This window comes from Salvia miltiorrhiza, chromosome 6, assembly GCF_028751815.1.
Source record: "Salvia miltiorrhiza cultivar Shanhuang (shh) chromosome 6, IMPLAD_Smil_shh, whole genome shotgun sequence".
In the NCBI taxonomy this organism is placed as follows: domain Eukaryota; kingdom Viridiplantae; phylum Streptophyta; class Magnoliopsida; order Lamiales; family Lamiaceae; genus Salvia; species Salvia miltiorrhiza.
Window position 1 is genome coordinate 39,887,714 of NC_080392.1, and position 16,201 is coordinate 39,903,914.

The 16,201-nt window shown below is 39.3% G+C and overlaps 1 long non-coding RNA gene across 1 annotated transcript; it reads right to left on the minus strand.

Moving 5' to 3' along the window:
- Nucleotides 1–7,406: 7,406 nt before the first annotated feature.
- Nucleotides 7,407–10,291, minus strand: LOC130989499 (uncharacterized). Its single transcript, XR_009090650.1, has 3 exons — nucleotides 10,157–10,291; nucleotides 8,237–8,303; nucleotides 7,407–7,632 (listed from the first exon to the last, which is right to left on the minus strand). It is a non-coding gene; the product is annotated as an uncharacterized LOC130989499 (long non-coding RNA).
- Nucleotides 10,292–16,201: the final 5,910 nt, after the last annotated feature.

A 16,201-nucleotide genomic window follows, 5' to 3' on the forward strand; every position in this document is an offset into this window, starting at 1 on the left:
GCTGTCCACCTGTCGAAACACATTTTTATTCCAAATCTTCATATTACCACGAAGACGTTTAAGTTTCATCATGACAGCGAAAATAGGGCAGTTGCTGTCCACATTCTGCTTCCAAGACTCCGCAACCAAATCATGAAAACCACCATGAAGCGTCCACATATGCAGGAATTTAAAAAATCTCTGACCTGTAACAATAGAATTGCTGCAACGCAAAATAATGGGCGAATGATCCAAGGAGATCCTAGGAAGGACCTGCAAATGAACGTCAGCCCAACTATCCACAAACTCCTCAGAAATAAGAGCCCGATCAATAGTCGATTCAACATGAGAAGGCATAAAACGTCTACCAGACCAAGTGAACTTGAGACCCACCGAAGGCGGTTCAATAAAACCAGTAGTTTCAATAAACTCCCTGAATTCCTGACAAGAGGTAGCACTCGGCATACAGTCACTGCTACGCTCATGAGCACCCTTGACTGCATTGAAGTCGCCAATAAAAATAGAGGGACCATTAACATGGTCCAACAAATCAATCCAAAGTCTGCGGCGCAGAATATGAGAGTTCGCCCCATGGACAATCGCCACCTTGAAATTACAGTTATTAAGAATGCAATCCAGAATCACCATCTGCTCAGAAGAGAAAACAACAGTAGTAATCACATCCAGATGAACAAAACACCAAATATTAGAACGTTTATTCAATCTCGCATTTTGATGACAAGGAACAACGTTAAGGGAATTCCAAATAGAAGCAGGAACTTTAGAAAATTTAGCTTTAGGCTCAATGATGCCCATCACCATAGGGGAGAAAGAGCGGCAGTGCTCTTTGAGTATGAGTTTAGACTCGTCCGTAAGTCCCCGGACGTTCCAAACAAGGATATTCATTAAAATCATTGATGATGTGTGGATCGGGCATCCTCCCGTTCCACTTCACTAGACCAAATCTTAGCAGAAACATTATTCATAGTTTGCATGCTGGTATTTTTTTCCTTAATGATGGCAAAATCCCTCGGTTTCTGTCCTGAAGCGATCGCTTCTGTCAAATTTCTGTTTATTAGCAGCTCCGCTGAAGATGGCCGAGAGTTGTCCAACTGCTCCGGTTTTCTGAGTCTCCCTTTGATGCTATCCTCTGGTCGAGTTGACACTTTCTTTTTCTGTCCTGGTGGCCTTCCCCGTTTCTTAGGTGGCGGATCCAACTCCGGGCATTTATTATCCACAGTAGCTGCAATTCTGTTCACTTTCATGGTTGTCTCAAGAACTTGTAAATTAATTCTTTTGTCTGCTCCCTTATGCACAATTTCGGACTCCCGCATATGAGAGCTCTCAATCATTGTATCAGTAGAAGTAGGAGGGCGAGGAGCCTGCTGTATCATATCTGCTGCCACAGCATCGCTATGCTCAACAACCTGATCATTTTTGCTCGAAGGGTCTGGTACAACAATATCTTGCAAAGTCTCCAAAGCTTGATTCTCAAATTCTTGTTCGTCAAAAATCGTATCAGCTGCAGAGCTCGTGTAACCGTCCGATTCTGAGTCTGAATTCTTCGTATGAAGTTGCTCTTCCTCATTCCTTAACTCATCATCAATTGGAACTAAGACTTTTTCCAAAAGATCTGGCCCATACAAATCTTCCAAAGGTTGTGTCAGCGATCCATTCACCCCTTTCGCCGAATGAGTTGAGGTTTCCGGTTGCTCCTTCTCCCTCCAACGATTCTCTTCCTTTCCTTTCTCTTTCTCTTGGAGTTTACTAACAGGAGCCGAAGCCGGCTTCTTTGCTTCCCCCTTTCTGCATTGTGAAATCGTATGTCCTGTGATCTGGCATCGAGAACAATAATGAGGCAAATTTTCGTAGCTAAATTCGACATAAAAGGAGCCCTCGTCACAGTTAATGAGCAGCGAATCCGGCAACTGAAGAGATAAATCGACTTCAATTAATATTCGAGCAAAGTGTCCAAACTCCCCTTGGATCGAAGCTTTATCAAGCTTTAAAGGTAGCCCAATATGTCTTCCAATCCCAGCAATAACCTCAAGATGACGGCATTCGACAGGAAGATTATATATTCGAACCCATACCTGACAAAGCGAGGAGATCTCACGATAGGGGTCGAACATTTTTGTCCATTCCCTTATTCGAACCGATCCGGACGGCAGTTCCCATAGCAGATGTTGTTTAACTCTAGCTTTGTCTTCTGGGATCGAGAAATTAAAAATAAAGAAGCCTTTTCCCATAGCAATCAGACACCAACTCTCTTGAATGTTCCATAACTTCTGCAAATCTTGTTTGAGTTCCAAGTTAGGTTTGTGTTTCTCTCCCTTACGAAGAAGCACTCTCCCGATCAAAGCATGTTTAAATTCCTCGACCTGTTTTTTGTAAAGTGCTAAGGGGATGGTGAGAGCAATTTCCTCCCCATGCTTCTCCGGCTTAAGCGCACAGAACATGTGCGCCGGAACATTTTGTTTACGGACCGTACTCGGTCCTAAAACCTTTGCGTATGATGCCTTGTCAATCTGAATCGCAGCAGTTACGTCTTTAGCAGCAACATCCGCTGTTACGCTCTGAGATATCGTGGATTTTCCACGAGCATTAGGCGAAACCCTAGTCGGGCTTGATGTTTCACGGCGAGGCGGGTCAAAGTTCGCCGATATTTTCGGCATAGCTAGGCAGGAGGGATCTCTGATATCAGCCATGGAGGCGGCGGCATGAACTCCAATCACCGGCGAGCCTGTCGCTGACTGCCAGTGATGGACTGGGCGCAGGGGAGCGGCACGGCGCGGTGGTCGGGGCCGGCAGGGGCCTAAGTGCGGCGGATCTGGGCGTTGATCTGGCTGGGAAGGGACTCGGCGCGGTGGGCTGGGCCGGCAGGGGCCTCACGGCGGCGGACGGCTGTGGAAGAGGGAGCAGAGGTGGCAGCGCGGTGCAGTCGCGCAGCTGAGGGTCGGCGAGAGGCGGAAGTCGCGCAGCAAGCCCCGAGATCCAGATCTCAGATCTGATGGTTCCGCACTTCCGCCGTCGATTGAAGGAGTCGGCGAGGGCTGGGGGCGGCTACTGTCGGACGACAGAGAGCCTTGAGGGAAGACGACCTTTGATTGAAGAAAGGTGTGAAAGGGGGCGGCTGGGCTGCTGGCGTGGGTGGCTCCTGGCATTGGACGGCGGGGCGGCTTCTGGCTTTGGACTGCGGCCGATCGGTTCCTCCTCTGCAACAGCGGCGGAAGCGTTCATTCCCGATCAGACATCATTGATTTGATTACAAAGATTTTTATCACTTCATCACTCAAATCTCCTAAAAATTAAACCTCTGTTCCTTTATCTGATTTTGAAAAAGTCAGTATATCTGGAATTAATAAAACTCCAGAACAGGTTTCTCAACCTGAATACAAGGTTGAAGTCCCAGAGAGTAGAAATTATAGGAGAAATTCTGGATCTTATACTTTCTCCGATATATATATATATATATATATATATATATATATAGGGAAGGGTTAAAATAAGTACACTTTTTAAGATATAAAATAAGAATTATTTTCAGCCCTTAGATCATCAAGATCCAAGGTTGATTCGTAACCCTGTTGGATGGATTTATGGTCTTGAGTTCGAATCCCAAAGGTGACAAAAATTTATTTTTCACAATTCATACCTTTATACAGCGAATTCATACGTGTTCTACATAAAATTCATACATTGAAAATTTGCTCTTATTTCTTATTTTAAGATGTGCTCTCACGGTAGCCCACCCCTATATATATATACATACACATCTTAAAATAAGAAAAAAGAATTAGGAAAATGTATGAATTTTATGTGGAACACGTATGAATTCGCTGTATAAAGATATGAATTGCGAAAAATAAATTTTTGATACCTTTAAGATTCGAACTCAGGACCATGAATTCATTCAACAGGATGATGAATCAACCGTAGATCTTAATGATTTAAGGGCTGAAAATGATTCTTATTTTATATCTTAAGAAGTGTACTTATTTTAGCTCTCCCCTATATATATATATATATATATATATATATATATATATATAACATGCATATGACTCTTCAAATAAGGAAGAGTCAAAATAAAGGATGCATGTGGCTGTTCAAAAAAGATAGAGCCATATAGAAATTTTGATATTTTTTAAATATTAAAAAAATATATTAATATCCAAAAATTTAACCCACTAATCGAAAGATGACATTTCATATTATCATATCTTAAAAATTTTAAATAATAATAAAAATATTTAATTATTATACAAAGTAAATAAAAGACAAACAATAATTAAAAATATTAAATAATTAAAAGTAAATAAAAAACAAACATAATGTTGTTGTATTGCTGGTTGGGGTTGATCTCGTCAAGCCCATGGGTGGTCTGCTCCATTTTTTACAACTTGAATTTTTTTTTCCTCTTTCATATGACATGGCGATCGACCACCCATAAAAAAGGTCGTTGCTATTGTTGGTCTTAGAGCATCCATATCCGTTGAGTCAATTGTTGGCTCATCCACATCTGGGACCACTCATGATTCAATGTCATGACTCATATCTATTAGTTTTGATTTTTGTATTTTTTTATTTAATTTAAATAACACAATTGTTAAAATTACATAAAATTAAAACTACCTAAATTAAAAGACATAATTAAAAATTACATAAACTTAAAACTAGTTTAATTTAAATTATTAAAATTAAAGTAATTAAGAAAACTGATAATTAAAATAATTAAATGGAACATTTTAATGTTTAGCCAAAGCCCACTGATTTTAAAGCCCATTATTTAAATAAGGGCAAATTGCATGAAAATACCCCACTTTATTTCAAATTTGATTTTTTGACAAACTTTTTTTTTGTTGCAAAAATTTGAACGAGCTTTCAATTTGTTGCAATGTTCGGCCCGTTAAATTTTCGGGCCAAATTAAATCTTAGTTGGCAGCCCGACTGCCAACGTGGCATTAAAAACGCCAAATCACACCCACCCTCCCCTCCCATGTCACCCCCACGTTGCCCACTATCTCTCTCTTCCTCCTCCTCCTCCTCCCACGTCATCTTCTCTCTCTCTCTTCCCCCATCTCTCTCGGCGGCAGAAACCACAGCCACCAATCGTCGGCGCCCGCCGCCCCCTACCCCTCCCCACTTCAGCGCCGCCACTTTCCCCTCCCCATACCCTGTCGGACCTCCCCCTCCCTCTCCCCGCTTTTCCCTATTTTCTCCATTTCTGAGATTGCTAAATCGTTTCTCCAATTAACCAGCTCCAATCTAAAAACAATTTCCCCATTCGAATCCCTAAACCCTAAATCACATATCTGGAAATAATATGGGAATTCAGGCAATTTCCTAAACAATTTCCCCATTCGAATCGTAGTGAATGGAAAGAGCTTTAGTGGTGATTTTGACATGGGGGAATGGAGGGGTCCGACGGGGTCTAGGAAGCGGAGGGGGACGAAGTGGTTGTTTGGTGGTGAATGCGGGGAGGACGAAGCTTCAAAGCGTCTAGGCGGATCTGGGCTTCAGATCTGTGGCCGCTTTCTTCATTCTTCAATTTCTGATTTGGAGGCGGCGAGGTTGTTGGGTATCTGGGACGATGGAGGTCGGAAGTCCGGCGAGTTGTTGGGAATTTGGGGGCGGCGACCGTTGCTGCAGAGGTCCTAGAATTCAGGGAGGAAGTGGCGGGCGATGGAGGAATTGAGACAGAGGGTAAGAGCCGTGGAGGAAGAGAGGGAAGGGGGAAGAGAGAGAGGGGGTGACGTGGGAGTGGATGGTGACGTGGGAGGGGAGGGTGGGTGTGATTTGGCGTTTTTAATGCCACGTTGGCAGTCGGGCTGCCAACTAAGATTTAATTTGGCCCGAAAATTTAACGGGCCGGACATTGCAACAAATTGAAAGCTCGTTCAAATTTTTGCAACAAAAAAAAAGTTTGTCAAAAAATCAAATTTGAAATAAAGTGGGGTATTTTCATGCAATTTGCCCTTTAAATAAATTATTTTAAAAGTCCAATCCACTAGCAAAACCCTATTTCTTTTAAAAGCCCAACCCAAACCGCTTCTTCTTTTTCTTCTCCATTTCTCCTCTTCTCTGTGTCAAGACCGGACTTAACTACGGATAGGTAAGCTGGGAAACCGTGACTAGGGAAGGGAAATTAGGAGAGGGGATAGAAAGGGGTAATAAATAATCATAAAGGATTTGAACTAAGATTGAGATATAATATGAGAACAAGTCACATATATATAGAGATAAAAGCTAATAATCGGTCATGAGCATCCGATTAAAGTGTTTATACAATCACTTGAATTGATAATCCGACATAATAGAATAAATTGCATCATAATTGAGTGTTCGCAGCGGAAATGAGAACATGATACATGTATCGCCAAGAGTTTATTTTGTAAATATGACAAAGCTCTGTACGACACCCCATCATCACCCATCACTGCTCAACCTACACATTTAGAAATATATGCAGGGCTAAGTACAAAGTACTCAGTAAACATATGCCGAAAATCATATACATATTAATAAACTGTAAATTGTAATGCCATTTCAAAAGTATAGCCAGGGATTTTTTACTTATAAAGGCCCAAGCATACTAAATTCATTTGTGATTCTAAAGTTCGACTGATCAGTCTAAGTTCTCTTGTAATCTATCATATCTGGAACTATGTGCCGGAGAGATGGCCATCTCCCACGGACACTTGACCGGCCAACCCGCTCGATGACTCACGGTCACTGGTGTACACTAGCCCTGGCAGGATAGCTATCAACTGCTCATGACCCGAATTCGATTACATAACTGGCAAAACCACATCAGATAGATATCATACTGAAATTGAAACATTTTATGGCAAGACAATACTTGAAATAACTTCAATTCAAAGATTTTGTCATGAAAACTTGTTCAACTGTAATATGAAACTCATTTGATATATATGAAAGTAATGTCCACCTGTTGTAGAGTTTCGCTACTGAGGCAGTGATTCTCCCGATAGCACCGACTCCCACACTTGACCTTTTATTATAGGAATATAAGGTAAGTCGTTTGGGAATCCTTAATTAATGAGAATGCATGTTTACTATGAAGTCCTTATTAACCGAGAAATTATTATTCTAAGATAATAACTCGAGTAGTTTTATGAATAATCATGACTATGATTATATAACAAAACTAAATTAAAGACTTGACTAACGAGTTGGATTAATAGCACATGTTAATAATAATCTAATTTAAGAAAATAATTAATAGACTAAGTAATATGATGTCACAGCCCGCCTTAACTAAGGATAGTTAAGCCGAGTGATCTACGACTAGGGATGGGGTTAAAGAATAAGGGAAAGAAAGGGGCGTCATTTGAAACCGTAAATCTTACTCAACCTAAGAAAAATCGTCGTATTTACTCATTAATACTCTTTTGAACAGTCTATGAAAGACAACATAAAACTTAATTAATATCATTAATCAAGTTATACATCATATGAAACCATTCTCTTAAGACTCAAAGTATGACATAACATACTATAACATCAACAACATCTTGCAGCGGAAAGTAGCTAGACATATGTATGAAGACATATTCTAGACAGGTTAACTATTTATTAACAACCCTGGAGACTCCGCTCATTGCAGCACCATCATCACATCAGCTCAACCTGCACATTTAGAAAACATATGCAGGGCTGAGTACAAAAGCACTCAGTGGGCACGTATGCCTAGGTATAAAAATACATGCTTCAAAACTGTAAATTGTCATGCCATCATAATCAGTACAGCAAGAGAGTTTTTCGCTAAAAAGGCCCAAGCTTACTAAGTTCATTTGTGATTCTTAAAGTTCGTCTGATCAGACTAAGTTCTTTTGTAATCTATCATATCTGAAACTGTGTGCCGGAGAGGTGGCCACCTCTCACGGTCACTTGACCGGCCAACCCGCTAGATGACTCACGGTCACTGGTGTACACTAGCCCTGGCAGGATAGCTATCAACTGCTCAAGACCCGAATTCGATTGCATCATTGGCAAAGCCAAAGCAGATAGATATCATACTAAAATTTAAACATTTTATGGCAAGACAATACTTGAAATAACTTTAACTCAAAGATTTTGTCATGAAATAACTTGCTTGAATGTAACATTTAAACTCATTTGATATATATATGAAACTGAAATTAACAGTTAGATCATCTCATGCATTCATTCGTATAAGAGGCCTACGACACGCAGGGGATCTCTATATACGTATAGTAAAAGTAATGCCCACCTCGTTGTGTCTCTGTATCAATGAGTAACGTCACTCTCTCCCTCAAGTCGTTACTTCCCAAAAGGACCTTCATCGTTATGAAGAATTGGTGAGAAGTTATAAAAGAAACCTCGATTAATAATCTAATCTCTTTTATGAAACATTAGTATCTCTAATGTTCATCTCTCTTGATTGTTAATCAATATAACAATTATTATCTCTCGTCATTACTCATTAATTATAACATCCTTATGTTATAATTAGCAGCGCTTCAATTAAAAGAAATATTTAACACATCGAAAAGTCCACTTTCTTAGCAGATCTATTCGCTCTCATCTCGTCTAATTAACCAATTAGAAAGTTAAACTTTCCATTAGGCATGTATTTGAGTCACGGGTCAACAAGAATTGACTATGCTCAAATTCTAATTTCACTAAAAATTTCGGCATGACCTATTCATATATAATGTCAGCCACGAGATTTCAACGCGTGAATCTCACTACGTGAACTCGTCTCTCGACTCAAAACTTAACATCTTGACTTCTTTTCAACGCAAACCAAACAATTCAAAATCATCAAAACTCTTTATCAGTAAACTATCATTTATACTCGACACCAATTGTTCGAGTGTCAGATACCAACATTTATGTGCGTTAATCATAACTCTCACAACTCACACCATTTAGTCATATCGTATCATCCATCAAAACAAATATAATCAAGTTGTTTTCTAGAAAGTTTTGCTGTTTTTGTGTCATCTTTAAAAATTCATAACAACCAACTCAATCATCATAAACTATCATACCAATTGATCTCAAAAACTTCATGAAGTGTAGTTCACTCTAAAAATGGTAGTTAACCAAAAAGGTTAAAGGTTTTTGGAGATATTGCTCTTTTAGTGCAGGTTGTCAAAGATTGACAATTTCTGCCAATTTTGTTTAGGCCATTAGAAACCAAGGCAAACCTTAATAAAATTCCATCAAATTTAATCAGCCAAAACTAAAGGTATCCTTGAAGATTTGGTTAAAATTTCACAAGAGAAAACGTTCATATGATCTGCCAAATAAACAATGAAACTCATACACTTTTACTGTTGGAAAAATATGACAGCAGAACAGGGCATTTTTGAAATAATAAACTGCTCTGTTTCAGAGGTCATAAAAATCGAAATCTTATGTTTTTAGAAAATTATTGAAGTCTAGTTTCGTTTAAAAAAAACGGTGATGCAAAATCCTTCATAGATTAATAGATATAAACGTTTTTGTGAAGTCTACCAACAGTTGACAGATTCTGTCAAGGATTTTTCAAAATATCTTTAAAATAGCAAACCTCATCCAAAAGACATGAAATTTTGCAGCGACGAAATACACATATCATAGATAAACATATTAAAATTTCAGAGCCATCAAGCAATGAAAACTCATCGAAACATAAGCTTGAAACTGCTGTAAAATTTTGACAGAATTCCAATTTTAATTTCGTTCAACAATTATCATCCATAAATTGTAAATCAATTAGCATGCTCATGTGATATCGTAGAACACATATACGCAATAATATTCATTATGCAACATCCCAAACTTCACGAATTTAAATAATCATACTCTAAAAACTTATACAATTTTCGTGCTTGAAAAAATACGAATTTAATATATATCGATTCTAGCATACCCCTAAGCACAAATATCAAGTCAAAACGATCAAACAAAAATCGAAAGACAAGCTAATGTGTGAAAAACGGGGCTGCCCTCATGAGTTTCATAGCTACGGTTCATTCCGTTCTTACTCTCTTCATTAAACATGCTCGACATCTACCCAAGAACAACATACTAAAATTTCACGACGATCCGACGTCGTTTCAAAATAAAGTCGAGAATCGACATTTTTCGACGTCGACGAAAATCGAAAAGAAAACCATGAAATCGTAGGTAGAGATGTTACCTACGTAAAAACGTGATCAAAAAGATGATCGGCGCTCGTCTCGGTGCTCAAATCGGAGCTCAAAAGCTTGAAGAAGCTTTAATGGAGGGAGTGTGTGTTCTTGGTGTTTGTGTGTGAGAGAGAAAAGATGATTGGAGTGTGTTGGCTGAATTCAGCCGTGAGTGAGGTAGATAAAGGGGTGTTGGGCGGTTTGGGGGGGTGGTTTTGGTGGGGTAGCCTTAGATATTTAAGATATTAACCCGTTAGTCGTTAAATATCCCGTTTCGTCTCGTTTTAACGACTAATTACCCACATTCTTCGTTACTCACACTCTTAACTCCTACTCACTTTCATTACACTCGTAATTCTATATAAATATAGAAAACGCAAGCTCGTTCTCGAAATTCTGATAAACGAACTCGGTTCGTTTATCGAGAAATCCCGATTTACTATTCACTCGTCGTCCACAAATAAAAACTTTCATTATTGGACTCGTATCGAAAAACTAAGAATATTTCTCGACGACGTGCACGTAAGATTTTGAAAGTCGACAAAAAGACGAAATAGCAGTATTTTACTATTCATCGTCAAAAAGTCAAAAATTTCAAAAACGTCTTAACGGACTCAGATCTCACTTCCGAGTTCACCGTTCTCATTCAAATAATTATCTCGAATTATTCAAATACTCAAACTCAATTACGGATATAAAATCACACATCATCCTCACATCATCAAAAGAACATCTCAACATCTTTAAAATATAACAACAAAACTTCATATAACTCCTCATCTCTATACAAAGTAATCAAACAAGGGATCTATACCCTAATTACTCAAACTTAAGCAATTAAACACGTCATCAAAAGCCCGGGTATTACATACCCTCCCCCTTAAAATTAATTTCGTCCCGAAATTTGTACCTCCTGTAAATGTTTCGGGCACTTCTCTCACATCATATCATCAAGCTCTCTTTCCACTTCTTTCTAACTATAACGTCTCCACTGGACTTTAACCAGTGCGATCGACTTATTTCTCAATAGTCGATTCTTATGATTTAGCATCATCTGAGGTCTCTCTTCATAACTCAAGTCTGGTTCTAAGATCATTTCTTCTTAGTAACCCACATGGTTTGGGTCGAAAATTATATCCTCTTAGTTGTGACACGTGAAACACGTTATGCACATTTCCAAAGCTAGGTGGCAAAGCCAACCTATATGCTATTGGACCTATCTTTTGCAAAATCTCATAAGGACTTATAACTCTGGGTCTAAGCTGTCCTTTAACTCCAAACCTATTCATCCCCTTTGAGGGTGAAACCTTCAAGAAAACTTTGTCACCTACCTCGAAACTTTGTCTCACATCTTATAGGAAAACTCAATTAGTGGCAATACATTCTCCCGATGTACTCCTCTATCAAGGATAGTAGTTCTTATCATATCTTCTATCGTCTGCTATGCTAAAATTCATCCTTGTACCCAACTCTTTCTGTAACTCATCCAAAAACGTGATGTAAAATTTTTTTTTATTGATCTCTTTCTGAGGTGATCTTACATCGGTACTCAAAGCAATCTTATAATCTCACGAACGTACAATTGTGCTAACTTATCTGGTCCATACGCGATTAGGATCAGTATGAAATGTGCAGATTTTGTTAGTCGATCTACAATCACCCAAATTGCTGTATTTCCTATTTGACTTTTCAGTAAAGCTATCACAAATTCCATCGCTATGTGATCTCATTTCCACTCGGGAATCTCCAACAGTTTTAACTTCCCATAGGGTCGTTGGTGTAATGCTTTCACTTGCTGACAAACTAAGCATCGCTCTACAAACGAAGCTATGTCTCGTTTCATTCCGTCCCACAAAAATCTCTTTTTCACAACCTAATAAATCTTTGTGCCTCCTGGGTGGGCGGTGTAAGGCGTATCATGAGTCTCACTCATGATCGTATTCTTAAGTTCATCATCGCGGGGAATGCATATTCTCCCCTCAAATAAGATAGCATTGTCTGATGCTTTTTGGTAACTCTTGAGATCTCCTGCTGTTATCCTTTCTCGTAACTTGTTCATTGTCTCATCTTTCCTTATGCTTCAATCATCATTTTCCTCAAACTAGGCATCGTCGCAACAATACTCGCTATCGTCCCTGGTGGTTTTATCATTTCTATCATCATCTTGTCAAAGTCCTTTATAAGCTCATTCTCTCTCGTGAGAAGACATCCTAACTTTGACGAGACCTTCCGGCTCAATGTATCGGCTACTACATTGGCCTTGCCAGGGTGATAATTAATGTTGCAGTCAACATCATTTACTAATTCGAGCCATCTCCTTTGCCTCATGTTAATATCCTTCTGCTCGAAAAAGTATTTCAAACTTTTGTGGTCCATGAAAATCTCACATCTAACTCCGTAGAGATGATGTCTCCAAATTTTCAGGGCATGCACAACGGCTGCAAGCTCTAAATCATGCGTTGGATAATTTATCTCGTGGGGTCTAAGTTATCGTTATGCATAGACTGTAACTCTTCCTTCTTGCATCAAAACACATCCTAGCCCATTCTCTAACGCATCTGTGTAGATGGTATACTCTTTATCCATTTTCGGGACTAGCGGCACTGGTGCTGTAGTCAATTTCCTTTAAGCTCTTAAAAACTCTCTTCACACTCCTTTTTCCAATTGTACTTAGCTTCTTTTCTAAGTAATTGTGTCATCGGTCTTGTTATCGTGGAAAATCCTTCAATAAACCTCTGATAGTATCCTGCTAAGCCTAAAAAGCTGCAAATCTCGTTAGGCGTAGTTGGTGATCTCCACTCATGTACAGCTTGTACCTTGGCAGGGTCAACTTTAATTCATTCGGATGAAATAATATGTCCTAGAAAAGTTACTTCGTTCAACCAAAACTCGCACTTGGTGAATTTGGCAAAAACTTCTCAACTCTTAGCGTTTCCAACATCGTTTTCAAATGTTTTGGCGCTCCTGCTCATTCTTCGAATAGATGAGAATATCATCTATGAAAACTATGACAAATTTATCCGGTTATTGATGGAACACTCGATCATGTGATCCATGAAAACTATTGGTGCCTTCGCCAAACCGAATGGCATAACTATGAACTCATAGTGCTCATACCTCATTTGAAAAGCTGTCTTACGTATATTCTTCTGTCAAAATTTCAACTGGTGGTAATCTGATCTCATGTCAACTTTCGAGAAAAAGCTCGCTCCTCTTAATTGATCAAACAAGTCATCTATCCTCGGTAAAGGATATTTGTTCTTGAGTGTCAATTTATTCAGTTCTCGATAATTTTTGTACCTTCTCAACGTGTCATCCTTCTTTTTTACAAAAAGGACTGGTGCTCCCCACGGGGATACACTAGGTCTAATAAAACCTAACTCGAGCAATTCTTGTAGCTGAATCTTCAGCTCTCGTAGCTCCTTAGGCGCCATTCTATAGGGTGCCTTCGACACTGGTGCTGATCAAGGTCTAGGTGGATAGTGAACTCCAACTGTCTTGTTGGTGGCAATCCTGGTAAGACATTGGGAAATACATCTCTATATTCCCTTACCACTGCTACATCCTCAAAGTTTTTACTTGATTCTCCTTCATCATTCAAGTAAACTAGGTAAGCTTGTGCTCCTTTCTTCTTTACCAATTTCGACGCCTGAAGTGCCGAAATGATTGGAACTCTCTTCTTTCTATCAATGCCGTGAAAACATGTATGTTCCTTCCCAGGTGGTTGGAAAGCTATCTGTCTCTTCTTACAATCAATCGGGCCAAAGTTCTCTGCTAACCATTCCATCCTTAGAATAATGTCTACGTTCCACATATGCATTAAGTGCAAGGTTCTTGTTTTCATCTTTAGTGATCCTAACTCAAGCTCTAAGTTAGAAATCATGTGAGAAACTGTAGTAGCTCTTCCTACAGGAGTGATTACTCTCAACTCGGGACTAGCTTGTTTTGGTTCGAGTTTGAAGGTAACATGCTTCAACCAATTAAAGAATGCGAGGCTCTTGTATTAAACAGGATTCTAACTGGTGCATCCAATAACTTGCCCATACTACCTTAAAGTCCTGCCTTAAACCGGCACTTAAAACTCAGACATCTCTTCATCAATATCCATCTTCTGATGAGCGAACGTGTTAGCTCACAGAATTCTCGATTATACTCTACAACCGATTTCTTTCCTTGCATCAAACTTCGATAATCAGCCTCTCGCTGCTTACTGTACTCCTCTGTACATACTTCTCAAGAGTAGTCTTCAATTGTTCTCAAGTGTAGTTTGCCAGTTGCTCAGGTGTTAAAGTCCTCTGACGGGTCTTATACATAAAAAAAAAATCTACTAGGATAACTCAAAAGTTGTAAGGGTTCAACCATAGAACGACATCAAAACAAATTGTTTAAGAGACTCAAATGAATGACCAGAGGGTAGAATGAAGTAACTACCAGGTCGAACAAAATGACCTAGAGTAAGAACCCATCTGGCTTTTCAACCGAAAGTTGAAACATATGGGTTTATAAACCCAAAACACGTCTACTGAGATTTGGATCATGCGGACTGGCCAGGTCCAACATAATCACTCCCCAGTCACACGGGATATATTATCCCGAACTTGGAAATTCTGTGTCTTCTAAACCCTCAACATACTATACATAACAAAACTTAAGTTCACACCAGCAAGCTAAAAGCTTAAACTCAGGGTCCTATGTTCTAGACTCTTGTTTCGAAAGTTCAATATTTTTCGACTCTCCTCTCATGTTGCGGTGGTGGTGGCGGAGTATTATCCCGCCTATCCTTGACATCACACTCTTGATGACATCTTTGAGGCATTTTTGAAATCACAAAAGGAAAACTCAACTCGACCAACGCTCTAAGCATCCTCGAAACTCAAGTTCAATTTACTAACTCAACTTTAAGGAAACCCTCACGGTCACCTTAACATTCATCTGTAAGGCAATAAGCACTCACGAAATGCTAACAAAAAGACCACTCTGGTCAACCTAATATATCCATCAGTAGAATGCCTCTTTTTAGAGGGCTTACATAAAGGGGTTATTTAAACCCTACAAAAACCATAGTATCTATCGTAATGTCCCTTCTAAACCAACACCATTAATAGTACTATGTCTCGGTCTGAACCTCCTACGGTAATTGCTACCAGTTAACTCATCTAGTTGCTACTTTAGCACACTAGGAACATCCATCTATTTAACATCAGTAGGGTACTATATTCGCATGCTTATCTATCATCATGTCAAAATCTCAAGTACCAGTATCTCCTAAGTAAGTTATATACATCGCAATGTAATTGCAACTAATCAAAAACGAGGGTGTACCGCGCATACTCTCAAGATCATCCTTAGCTCTAGCCTACATCGACTTCTCTTCTCATCCTCATCAACTCTAGCCCTCATCGGCTACTTCTCGTCCTCATTATCGTTTATCATTTTATCATCTTTGGTAACTGATACTCAAGGATCGACTCGATATCTACTACACTCTTCTAGAGTCCCTGGTAGAAAACAGGCATCCGGTCAGTAGATCCGCATAGAAAATCTGGGTATCTGTAACAAATCCCATCTCCTGTGGGTCCAATGCTCAAGACGACATGTCCCATCATATTGAGTGGCTTTCTTCCTTGCTCAATCCTACCACTCGATTGGTAGCACGGGGACTAGGTGCACGATGCCATCCAGTCTAGTAACAACCATAAGGCTTTTATCCTTTCATAGTCTATGAACATGTGTTTGAAAATCTGCTAGGGTATCTCTGTACCACATATTGTACGCCTCGTCCTCGTATCCGATCTTTCCTGAGTTCGATCTCACAACAGTCCACTTTCGTGCAGTGCCAACAGTCCTGGCCAACCTATAAGGAGAACTTAAAGGTGACTCTAGGAACTAACTCTACTTGGCTCCAGCAACAGAAATAAACAAAACATAACTTAGCAAAACTCCTATTAAGTAGTACTGTTGTCTTAAAACTCAAGCTCAAAACATCTAAATTCTCATCTCGTCCCATCTTTACTCAGTAGAGAATATCTCTAAACAATGATATTAGATCCCTTAAT